Source organism: Lygodium microphyllum, chromosome 21 (assembly GCF_053477565.2).
Source record: "Lygodium microphyllum isolate KBCC chromosome 21, Lygodium_microphyllum_v1.1.10, whole genome shotgun sequence".
NCBI lineage: Eukaryota > Viridiplantae > Streptophyta > Polypodiopsida > Schizaeales > Lygodiaceae > Lygodium > Lygodium microphyllum.
In genome coordinates this window covers 9,533,917-9,547,020 of record NC_141155.1, presented here as the reverse complement: position 1 = coordinate 9,547,020, position 13,104 = coordinate 9,533,917, and the positions used below count along the sequence as shown (strand labels likewise).

Sequence of the window (13,104 nt, the reverse complement as noted above, 5' to 3'; positions counted from 1 at the left end):
CTTCGTGTTACACAAGTACAAGATTAGCTTTGTCACTTGCAATCTGCCCCTCCAACGGCTCATCTTGTGGGGACTATGATCTACAAAATCCCTCCCAAGTTTGATGGAGTAGCCAATGCTTTGCAAGCCTAGACATCATCAACACCAGTGCGCTTTACACAAGACATTTCCCACTTCAAAGAGGGGTGATGAAGAAGAATTCGAAGATCCAATGTTATCACTATAGTAAGAAGTGAAATTTATGCAAAGATTGCAAAGAATTGGTGGCTTCAAGAAACAAGGAGAAAAAGAAGTACTAGGATACAAACTCCTCCATCGAGTCATTCTCCTTCGACTCCGACACATCCTTCGGCCACAACCCAAGACCAAGGCATGAAAGGAATCATCTTCTTCAGATCAAGGGGAGGGCTTGCAGACACTCCTTCTGTGATAACCGACCTTTTGTATATCAATTGTTACCAAGACATATTGGCTCAATAATTCAAATTAATTTGATGCTCATATACTTTAAAAGGCGATTTGTATTATTTCAGCATTTCAAAATATAATTAAATGTTCGTCTTTTTATCTAAGGGTGGCCAATCGCCAAAACACCCTATAATTATGCTCGAGTCTCATCATTGGCAAGATGCCCAAGAGAAATTAAAAGTTTAGTCAGGCGGTAAGATTGACCAGAAAGCTCAGATATCCAAGAACTTTTTTGGGGCAATAAGATCTTTAGGCTCAACTTTCTCACCATGTCAAAAGGCAAATTTTAGTGAATAATTGAAAGGCTCCCGACACTATATATCTGTATACTTCTTTGGTTATAAGAAGATACAAAAATACAAGGACCTGGAAGCGGATTCAAAAAGTCAAGCTTTAATGGAGGAATAGCTAAATCATAGCTGAAGCAAAGGACTTTGAAGATTTTCTCGCCAAGAAGGCTCTTGAGACAGATGGTATAATGGCTCTGAAGGCCTATCTCAACATGAAAGGTATCAATGTCATTGATGCAACTAAGTCTATGAAAGATGACTCATCACTACATAAGTTGCCCCTTCTTGTCCCAAGAATCCCTCAACGGAGAAGAGCAAGAAGAAAGTCAAAGAATCGGCTATTTCCATGCTAGCTGAATCTCCAAATATGCTTTTAGTAAATAAAAACTATACTAAAAGAGACTTCAAGCCTAGAGAGAAGAGCATCAAGTTTAACGTTTTCTATAGTAAGATAGATTCTCAAAAAGTTTTGTCTTTTACTAGAAAATTTGATGTGATTTTAGTAGTGAAAATAATCAAATAATTAGGATGGTTAAAATGCATTTGAAGGATGCCGTTTTAAATTGACAACTCAAAGTTGTTCAAAAGAGGAGATGTTCAAAAATAAGTTCCTACCTTCATCCTTTGAAGCCGATGTGCAACAAGAATGAGATGAGCCGAAGCAAAGCCATGGAGACAATCTTGAAACATATATTAATAAGTTTGCATCTCTTAATAAAGTTCCTTCCAATATGGAGATGAGAGAGTTTATCCATGGATGACATCCAACGGTACGGCAAGCTATCAAGATGACAAAGTCTGATACTTTGGAAGTAGCCCAGGATGCAACCATAGAAGCTAAAGGATTGCATATGCCATGGATACTTGGTAAAGCCTTAAAAGAAGAACCACAAAGGAAGAAGACTAAGATGTTTGACCAAAAGAAGTTAGATAAACAAGAATCAAAGCATAACGATGGAGGTACACTCCCTTTGCCATCCAAAAAGAAGTTAACATATCAACAATTAGTAGAATATACAAGAGAATAACGATATTTGGACTACAAGGCCCTCAACAAAATCACAATTTAGAATAGGTTTTCCATTCCAAGAATTGATGATATCTTAGATAGATTGGATGGATCCAAAGTATTCAGCCGGATTGACTTTAAGAGCAGCAACCATCAGATAAGGATTGCTCCTTAAGATATTCATAAAACTGCATTCAAGATAACATTTGGTTTATATGCCATTTGGACAGACTCACCAATGCTCATGCAAACTTTAATAGAATGATGAAAAGAAACTTTAGAGCACATCGGAAGTTTATGTGTACTTTCTTTGATGATATTTGGGTTCATTCAAAAGATAAAGAAGAGCATAAACAACACTTGAAAATAGTATTTCAAGAACTCCGTAAACACAAACTTTATATTAATGGCAAAAAGAGGGGATTTTTCCTAGAAGAGGTTTACCACTTGGTCCATATTGTATCCAAAGATGGGATTTCGATGAGAATCCATAAAAATTCAAGGCTATTGTAGAATGGCCGAAATTAACCAACGTTCATGAAGTTCGAAGTTTATTGATTTACGCTCTTATTACAAGGGATTCATTAAATGATTTGCAATGGTTGGTGAACCATTGCATAATTTAACCAAAAAAGTAGTGGCATTCCGATGGACCAAACTAGAGAAGAAAGCTTTTGAAGATCTAAAGTTCTATATCAGCAAAGGACCTGTTTTGATTCTACCTAATTTCTCAAAAGCTTTCTTTATGGAATGTGATGCTTCAGGAGACTGCATTGGTGTAGTCTTAGACCACGAAGGGCATGCACTTGCTTATATAAGTAGAAGGTTGCCAAATCTAAAAAAGAATGCTACTACCTATGATAAGGAGTTAATGGCCATCATTCAAGCTTTAAAAGATTAGAGACACTATCTATTAGGTGGAGAATTTTTCATCAAGACAGACCATGATAGCCTGAGCCAATTTCTCAACCAACCAAAGATATTTTAGAAGCATATTCAATGCCCTAATTATTTAGCTCAATTTAACTTTCAAATACTATATATTCTTAGGAAGCAAAACAAGATAGCTAATGCCCTATAAAAAAGACCTTAGATTCATATAGTATCCATGATTTATCATACAAATTTCACCAGTATGAGGGATATGTGTGCTTCTGCCTAAAATCATCTGGGAGAGTTTACGACCTGGTAAAAGGATAAACTCTTATGTTATCAAAGATGGATTTTTTTAAATTTAGAATAAGTTATGCATTACTAAATATTTCAGACCTAAGTAATGGAAAAATGTCATGTTGCTCCTTACATGGCTCATCGTGGTATTTTGGCCACAATTAAAGTACTTGAAATATATTTCTTTTGGCCAAGTCTTCGATGGCAAGACAATGAAAAAATTGTTAAAGAATGTACTGTGCGCCAAAAGATTAGTTTGATTGCCAAAAGCTTGCAGGGCTTCTGCAACCATTACCGATTTCAAGCCAACCTTGGAAAAGCATTGCCATGGATTTTGTTTCTGGCTTACCAAAATCAACAAATGGCAATGATGGCATATGAACTATTATTGACAAGTTTAGCAAACATGCTTATTTCATTCTAGTCAGAAAGACTATCAAGTCTCAACATATGGGTAGAATATTTATTCAACAAATCTTTAAGTATCATGGATTACCACGATCCATCATAGGTAATAGGACTCCATAAACCACTAGCCTTTTTTGGCGAGCTCTTTTTGAAAATTTGGGTATACGCTTACTTTTTTTTCTTCTTATCATCCTTAAACAAATTGTCAAAGTGGGTCAGTCAATCTCACAATATTGGATATGCTAAAACGCTAATGCCATGAAGCCAATCAACAATGGAAAAAGTATTTACCTTTGGTAAAATATGCCTATAATAACAATGTTCATACTTCTACAAGTAAAGCACCATTTGAGATCATATATGGAAAACCACTCTTACTACCTATTCTAAAAATAACGAAGGAGATATTTCGTGCCGATAAGTTCATGCATCGTATGGATACAGCTTTTGCCCAAGTTAGACGAGCTATCCAAAAATCTCAAGAAAAACAAAAGAAAGCAACAGATAAGCATCGAAGACACTTGATTTTACAAGGAGATTGGGTGTGGCTAATATTTGACAAAGCTCGTCTAAAAAACTCTAACAAGCCTTCATCTCAAGTCACTACATCCATAGCAAGTGGATCATTTCAAGTCACCGAAAAGATTAATTATGTTTATTACAAGTCACAACTTCCAAAGTATTGGCACAATGCTTTTCATATCCATCCTCTAGAGCCTTACGAAGAGCCTCCACCATTGGAACCTATAACAAAGGATCCACCTAAAGTAGATGAACAGGAGGAGATGCTTCAATCAAAGGAAATATATATGATTACGAAACGAGAAATAAACATTTCTAAAAAATTACTTTAGAATTTTAAAAATTACTCTCATTTAGATTCTACATGGATGCCAAAAGAGTATTTTAAAGACTATCCAAAAATACTTGCAACTTGTTAAGATGTTGTAGGATCAAATGTGTACTTTAAGTAACATCTTGAGGACAAGACGAATTTCAAGAGGGAGAGATGTAACTAACATTTTATATATTAATTGTTACCAAAACATATTGGCTCAATGATTCAAATTAAATTGATGCTCATGTACATAGTTGTCAGGTATGAAAGGTATGATACGGTACGGTACGATAAAATACGGTACTAAATGGTACCTTAAGATTTTATAAGATACGGTACAATATTCGTATGACAAAAAAAATAACTTGCTTATTTTGGACAAAAGATAATAGAATAGATATTTTAAGTCTAAATAGCAATGCTATTAGAGTATATAGCATGAGTGCTTGAAGGTAACATGCCAAAACCTAATGCGGAATGTACAACGTGCGCTACTGCTACCTACAACTTATAACTACATAGATGGGAGTGAATACATCATACATGCATGATCATACAAATAAGAGAAGTGTGGGCTTGAGAGAGAGAAGGTTGAGAGAAATTGTTTGAATCTCAAATAACCTAATCTCATGGGAGAATCATATTAATATAAGGAGCATTTAGATCGTCCCAAAGTGCAATTCGAATGGGAAAGATACATCCATTAAGTTGGTACCTTATGGTACTAATACATAAGGTACGGTACCTAAAGTATGGTATAGTATCAAACCTTTGGTACGTGGTATTAGTGCAACTAGAGAGAGGAAGAGGCTAGAGAGACACACACACAGAGAGAGAGAGAGAGAGAGAGAAGAGGCTTGAGAGAAAGAGGGTGTAAGAAGCTTGAGAGAGAGAGAGAGAGAGAGAGGCTTGGGGAAGAAATAAGAAAGAAATAAGAAAAAGAAATGAAATGAGAAAGAAAAAAAAAAGTTGTAGACTTAAAGTAGCGTGGCCAAAAAGTACCTATTTTTTCGTACGAAATCGTACGGATACGTACCGTACCATACCGTACAGATCGTATCGTATGGATCAGTCCGTACTACATACGGAGAGAACCTTGCTCATATACTTTGAAAGGTGATTTGTATTATTTAAGTGTTTAAAATATAATTAAATCTTAATCTTTTTATTTAAGGATAGCCAATGGTCAAAATGCCTCATAATTATACTTGATTCATCATTAACAAGATGCCCAAGAGAAATTAAAGTTTAGTCACACGGTCAAATTAACCAAAAAGCTCAGATGACTATGACTTTTACACTCGAATAGTCACATTGACTAGAAGTCCATATAATGAGTGGTTTCAAAAAGTGAAACCAGTTGCTCATGATCAAAGAAACAAGCTATGAACTGGTGAACCTATATAATGAAGCTCTCCAAAATCTTAATTTGGCAACTTATAAATTTAGGAGGTTTTTGTTTTTGGGAGTTGCTCGAATGAAAATTCCGCTCACGTCAAAGGCTCTAAAATTTCACAAGGAATAATTGTCTTCAACAGATATCTCAAATTCTTAACCAATTGAGAGAAAAATTTAGAAGATTCTTTCTCTAGAAAAGTGACATGTGGCATCTAGAATAGGACGTGTCATTTTGAAGAGACAAGTATCCTTTCAAAACTGATCGTTTTCAATAAACACTTATCATTTTCAACAAACACTTGTCATTTGTAGCCTCTATTTTCCACTTTTAAGCACCCAAGCCCCACACTTATATATAAGATGACACTCTTTTCATTTCGAATAAGCTCTCATGTTGAAATTTTAGCCACATGCTTTGTACTCTCCTATCTATCTCCCATCCAAGAAGAACTTTCAACTTGGCTTGATCTAGTCCAAGCACTAAAGAAGAAAATTAGCTTGTTGCTCGGAGTATGCAAAAATTAGAGTTTCAAAAGCCTAATTTTTAGAATTGCAGCAAATCAATCCTTTTATGTATGGTTCAAGCACTAGATACATGTGGTTTGTTTCAATAAATTCTAGTAAAGGGGGAGAGACCGGTTCCCCTCTTAACATGGCACCGACTCTCTCTCTCTCTCTCTCTCTCTCTCTCTCTCTCTCTCTCTCTCTCGTCATGGATTTTACCGATCAGCGATGCCTTGGCCTCTTTTTTCTTGAGATACGATGGCTTCGTGACATGCGCCTTAGGAGTACAACTGCTCCAAGACACCGAGTCCCTCACAGAGACAGCTCACAGACTTCTTTGCAAAGGAGACTCAGAAGACTTCAATACAGTTACAGCCATAGTCCACGCGAGAGCCTCTCTCACCGCCACAGTCTACACACACACAAGGAGTACTGATTGATCGAGCCATTTAGCTTAGCCGATCCAAACATCCCAGGCCTCGACACAGACACCAATGATACCTTCATAGGCGAATACAAGGGATTATTGCTCGGGCTAGAGCTAGGCCCTCCATACCCACATGAGATTGTACCATTTGAAGCTCATTGTTACTAGATAGAGCTCTATGTTTTACACATAGCCATAGTTAGTTTCCTTTCTTATTTTGCTTTGTGCTACATATTTTGCCCAAATAGTTGTACCATCATACACATGATTGTGACTCATGGTCTCATAGGTCATTTTGGCCTTTTGTAGACATTATTATATCATTTCATTTCATTTCTCTCTCTCTCTTTCTGCACATGCACCTGCAACATCCATAATCAATGACACATTGGAGGAGGAACAAAAAAGAAAAATGAGAGCACTCCATGTTCGGGTGACAGGGCGGAAGATGCATGAAAAAGTAGATGAGGACACCAAGGTGCTATACACGTTAATGAATATTAAGAAAGACACGCATGTCTCCGCTTGGAGAGTGGGCAAGGAAAGCACAGAAAGGGAGAGCTCAAAAGAGCGTGCACTCATTCTCCACTTCCCCACCATGGAGGCTAGGAGAGACTTCCTAGCCCAACGCCGAACATTGAAGGGGACCGGTGTGTTTTTGGGTGACGATCTCACACCAACCCAACTAGCCCACCTGAGGGAGTGTATGCCAAAAATTAAGGCAGCCAAGGAGGAGGGCAAACTCACCTTCTACAGAGAAGGAAGAGTGGTAGTCATGGAGAGGCGCCACAAATGATGGCGTGAGACCTATAGGACCAGCCTTGCAGTGGCAGTCTGGAACTATAATGGAGCCCTCCGATTGGATGTGGGAGCTTTTGAGGAGACATTCAGAGGGAGAGATATAGTGTTCTACTCAGAGACACATCAGGGGCCACACACTACACTTCCACGGGTGACAGGCTATAGGTGGGAGTCAACTTGCAGGAAGGAGACACGCACAAACCACAGTAATTGCGGGTCGGGAGGAGTGGCAATGTTAATCAGGGAGGAGCTACAACAGATGATCCAGGTAGTCCGCAGAGATGAGCAGGCCAAATACATGTGGGTGAGAGTGTGGGGTAAGGATCACATTTTGTATGTTGCCATATGCTATTTCCCCCCTATGGCGTCCCAATACGCCCCACCCAAGGGACAATCACCATATGTGGCTTTGGATGAGGATATTTGGGAGTTCTCAAAGGAAGGAGAGGTTATATTACTAGGAGACTTTAATGCCAGGACAACCTCCCATCAGGTGTCTTTCTTTGATGCATCTGAGGAGATGCTACAGGAGCAGGATGTGTCAGAGCTACAGCTGGAGAGGACATCTCAGGATATGGGGCAAGTCACCGAATATGGGAGATACCTTGTGGATATGGGCACAGCACATAGGTTGGCCATTCTCAATGGCCTGGCTAGATACCCCCCATCCGGCGCCTTCACATGTTATCCTCATCGACACGGTGCCAGCATAGTAGACTATGTTCTTGCCCCACCGACGCTGATATCTCACATCCAAGACCTCTCAGTATCCCCACGCCTTCTCAAAGTTGCAGTGGATCATGCCTACCTATCATTCACCATCAACCTCCAATTCACTGACACGCAAACCCATCATGCAGCTCACTACCACCCGAGATACCCCATTTCCAGAGAGATAGAGGATACCTATGAGGCGGAGATCCTTAGATTGTTACATGACGCAGACCCCGACGTTCCATTACAGGAGTTGACTCAGCAGTTCAGTGAGGCCCTACACATCGCTGCAGGTGTACCCTTTCCACACTCACGACCCACACAAAGAGCCTCCACAGGGGGGACATCTCAGAATAGCTGGTATGATGATGAGTGCCATGAGACCAAAGCACGGATACAAAGAGAGATAGCACTGGGGTCCACTACCCACATACAGGCACAGATACTCTTTAGATGCCTCACACGGTGGAAGAAGAGAACATTCCTGGCCCAGCTGGAGCGAGACCTATATCAGTTATTCTTGAGCCAGGACTCTAGAGAGGCTTGGAGGCTTTTCAGAGAGCATTGCCTGACCACACCTATTACATCCACCGCTGTATGGAAAGAGTATGCAGCTAGTCTCTATACTGTGGAGGGTCAGCCACCTCTTCCTGACCCACTTGAGCCTTGTACGAAGACTACCACTTTTTTTACAAAAAGTAGGGTCCAAGAGGCCATTGACAGACTTAGCGGAGGAAAGGCACAAGATCATGATGGACTAGTAGCCGAGCACTTGATCCATGCTAGAGATTTGGTGGCAGGATTCCTAGCTTACATGTTTAACAGAGCCATGTGTGAAGGCCTACCAGAAAGTTGGAGCACGAACACTATTATGTCTATCCTCAAGTCAAGGGACCCTACTCTATCGGACTATCATGGTTGGGCATACATTGGCTAAGTTATATGCTTCCATCCTTGAGCATGAGTTAAGCAGGTGGGCAGAGAGGTGGAGTCTTAGAGCACAGGGAGAGGCTTGCTTTAAGAGAGGCTTCTCGACATTGGATCACATCCTCACACTCAGAGTGATCATTGAGGAGGGAAGGGCCCATGGCCGACAGACCTACTACTGCTTTGTGGACTTCCGCAAAGCCTTTGACACAGTACCAAGAGACAAGCTAATACATAGATTGCATGCCATGGGAGTACCGAAAGAGCTCAGTTGGGGTATTTTGGCACTGTATGAGAGAGTTGTGGGCAGAGTCCGGACACCTGAGGGCCTTTTGGCACCTATTTACTCCACCATTGGGGTGAAGCAGGGATGCCCCCTCTCTTTGACATTATTTGGCATGTACATTGATGGGATTGCTGATTACATTTCAGAAGGAGATAGAGGAGCTCCACTAGCTGGCACTTGGATACCTCTCCTATTGTATGCAAATGATTGTATTGATCGTTGACTCTCCAGAGGGTTTATAGAGACACTTGGATGCATCACACTCCTATACTTTGGACGGTGGGCTTTCAATGAACCTTGGTAAAACCAAGGTGATGGTATTTAATACTACACCACAGTGGGTCAGGAGATCAGCACCTAAATTCACATATCGATCTGAGGAGCTGGAGTATGTGGATTCTTATACATACTTGGGAGTCTTATTCACAGGGCCCACCTTTTCTATGCGAGAGGCAGCAAACACTAGACTGACTCGCGGATACACAGCACTAGGTGGCTTGGAGAGGATGTGCTCATAGGTGCAATTCCAAGAACCCTATACCAAGCTATGGCTCTTCGATACACTGGTCACATCCACACTACTTTATGGAGTACAAATATAGGGGCCCAGACTTGACCACCGTAGCAGATCAGGGGGCACTTAAGACAGATGGAGGTCGATGGAGAAACCCCTAGTATCCATGATATCCAGGATGATCAGATGTAAGGCCTCAGTGCCACATGAGATCATCAGAGCCGAGCTAGCAGCTACACCGATTGTGGTAGAGGTCCTCACCCGATCAGTCACATACATACATAGCCTATGGGACTTACCCACACACAAGTATGCACGGTTGGACCTTGAGTCCTCCAGGCAACTTGCCAGAGAGGGTGATACTTCATGTTGGTATGCACAGATGTCGGCCTGGTTTGAGCTGCATGGCTTTAGCATGGACAAGTTACCCCCCTTCCAGTACTCCCTTGATGCACCATCTCTTGATCTGAGTAGGTTAGAGATTCACAAGATCATCAGAATGGATCTTACCCAGCTGGATATCAAGCGGACATGATTGATGCCAAGGCAGGAGTGTCAGAGTGCAGCAATGCGGAAGCGTAGGACAAAGACTGAGACAGGGTGAACACAAAGAGAAGAGAGAGAGAAAAGGAGACTGTGTAAACACAGAAAATCTGCAGTGTAGTATGCTGTATAAGAGTGCAGAAATATGCACGGGAGCAGAGGAAATATCTGCGTATGTCTCCGACTTGATGACCTTGATCTCCGTCAGCCCGAGCACAGACTATCTCAACCAACAGATCTCAAGACCAGAATATGAAGTCAATAGATGACTGAGTGTGCCACAAACTGGCTATAAATAGCCAGAAAAATAGGCAATAACAACACCATGTCAGCTGCATTAAATGCAGCCGACTGGAGTAAAACTGCCCGACTGTGCAGTCCGACTGGACAGAACTGCTGTCCGATTGCACCAGTGCCACGTGGCATCCTGCCGTACTACCGGCGTGTCCTCTGCGCTGACGTGGAGCCTGTTGTACTCTGCTGTCCACCGACTGTCCAAGAAATGACTGTCTAACAAGGAGCTAGGGACAAAGATGGCTTTCTACCGCGAGCATTTCCTTCATACTATAGATGATGGATTTATTGCTCGCCCGAGATACATGGACACCCACCTTTCCCATGGGCTCAGATGTACTATTGGCCAGTTGCACACCTCCTCACATCAGCTAGAGATTGAGACTTGCAGATATAGATCCATCCCATCAGAGAAGCGCATATGCCAGATATGCCAATTAGAGCCAGAGACAGAGGAGCATGATATCTGCGGCTGCCTAGCGTATTATGAGGTCCGTGGTCGTTTCCACTGTCTTTTTAGAGACGGATTTGGACCACTATCCAAAATCATGGATTTTACCGATTAGCGATGCCTTGGCCTCTTTCTTCTTGAGATACAACGGCTTCGTGACATGAGCCTCAGGAGTACAGCTGCTCCAAGACACCGAGACCCTCACAGAAGCAGCTCACAGACTTCTTTCCAAAGGAGACTCAGAAGACTTCAATACAGTTACAGCCACAGTCCACACAAGAGCCTCTCTCACTGCCACAGTCCACACACAGACAAGGAGTACTGATTGATCGAGCCATTCAACTTAGCCTATCCATACGTCCTAGGCCTCGACACAGACACCGACGACACCTTCATAGGCGGATACACGGGATTATTAATCGGGCTAGAGCTAGGCCCTCCATACCCACATGAGATTGTACCATTTGGAGCTCATTGTTACAAGATAGAGATCTATGTTTTACACATAGCCATAGTTAGTTTCCTTTCTTATTTTGCTTTGTGCTACATATTTTGCCCAGACAATTGTACCACCATGCACATGATTGTAACTCATGGTCTCATAGGTCATTTTGGCCTTTTGTAGACGTTAATATATCATTTCATTGCATTTCTCTCTCTCTCTCTCTCTCTCTCTCTCTCTCTCTCTCTCTCTTTTCGTGAATAAGTATATAATATTGTTGGAATATTTACATCTCGCATTCGAGCCATCCAAACAAAAATGATGGATACAAGTCTCACATCAAGCCTTCTGGCCAGCCAAGAAAATCCTACGAAGCACAAGTCAAAACCAAAAGTCTACTACAAAATAACACATAAATATCATGCTGGTTGAAGAATTATTGGGGTAGAGCGAGCAATATCCAGCCAAGGAGCAGCCACATCAGGGAGGAGGATATCTGCTACAATCATGGAAGAAATCTGTCATAATAGTAATCCTCGAACACGAACTACATGCCCTAACCACGAACACCCAAGGCGGAGTCGAAAATAAAGGCATTATGGGTACACCAAATGTGCCTGAGAGCTGACCATCTGAGAAATTAGAAAAGTAAAGCATAATCTGAATGCAACGAAAACAATGAAGGCATCTTTCCCAAGACCCAAGACAGATGGCTTCTACTGCTGCTAACAAGTTGTCCAGGTCCACACATAGGAAACGAAGCTCCAAATCTATCTTAGTAAAGGACAAGAGATGAAGAGGTGAATTGGCATCTCATCAAAAGTAGTGCAAAAGACACAATGGCCTCGTGAGATCCTGCAAGCACCCAGGACATCCCCAATAGGAAGACCACTGATAAGCAGCCTCCACACGAGAACCTTCCCTTGATAAGGAATCTTGGACCTCCATAACTGAAGAAGTCTATCCCGCCAATTCTCTCTGCTATCACGGGCACACTAGAGTTTACTTGCTTTCTCAGTGACCCATCACTTGTCCTCTACCATCTTATGGTAGATTAGCCGATCTTTCTAAAAATTACCAGTTTTACAAACATCCAATCCTGCAAGCTGAAGAGCAAACAATGGAACATACGGCTGAAGCAGGTCTTGCAAGGTCAACCAAATCTGGCTATAGCCTCTAGGCACTTCAAAGTGCTGGCATATGCATCAAAAAGAATAAAGATGGGACTACCTAGGAATGACAGCATCTTGTACTAATTGCAACCCCAATCGAGCCATCCAACTAAATTTATCTCGCTGCAAATCTTTGTCTAGCCAATAAAGCAGCCTCCTAGATGTGGCCAATACTCCTCCTTGTAATGAATTAGCCTTCTTTTAGAGTTTCAAAGGATGCCAAACTGTAAGGCAAAGTATCTCTTGCCAAGAGGCAATCAAATGAGAACATTAAAAAATGGTGATACTGTAAGAGGCCTTGTAGAATTCAGCATGTGCCACCAAGATGCCGAGTTAACCGTGCGACCGTGGGAGATACCAGTCTCCTCAATAAAGAATTTTACAACTTCAGTCCAAGGATGAGTTTGCATACAAAGGGCTTGCAAAAGTGTCATTCTTAGAGCTATCA

At 41.4% G+C, this 13,104-nt stretch overlaps 1 protein-coding gene and 1 pseudogene across 2 annotated transcripts in view; one reads left to right on the top strand and one right to left on the bottom strand.

Moving 5' to 3' along the window:
• The window catches only part of LOC148017730 (GABA transporter 1-like), an 88,496-nt gene that overhangs the window by 31,438 nt on the left and 43,954 nt on the right, over nucleotides 1-13,104 (bottom strand). The gene's annotated exons all lie outside the window — the stretch shown is intronic.
• Nucleotides 7,612-9,544, top strand: LOC148017731 (uncharacterized; annotated as a pseudogene).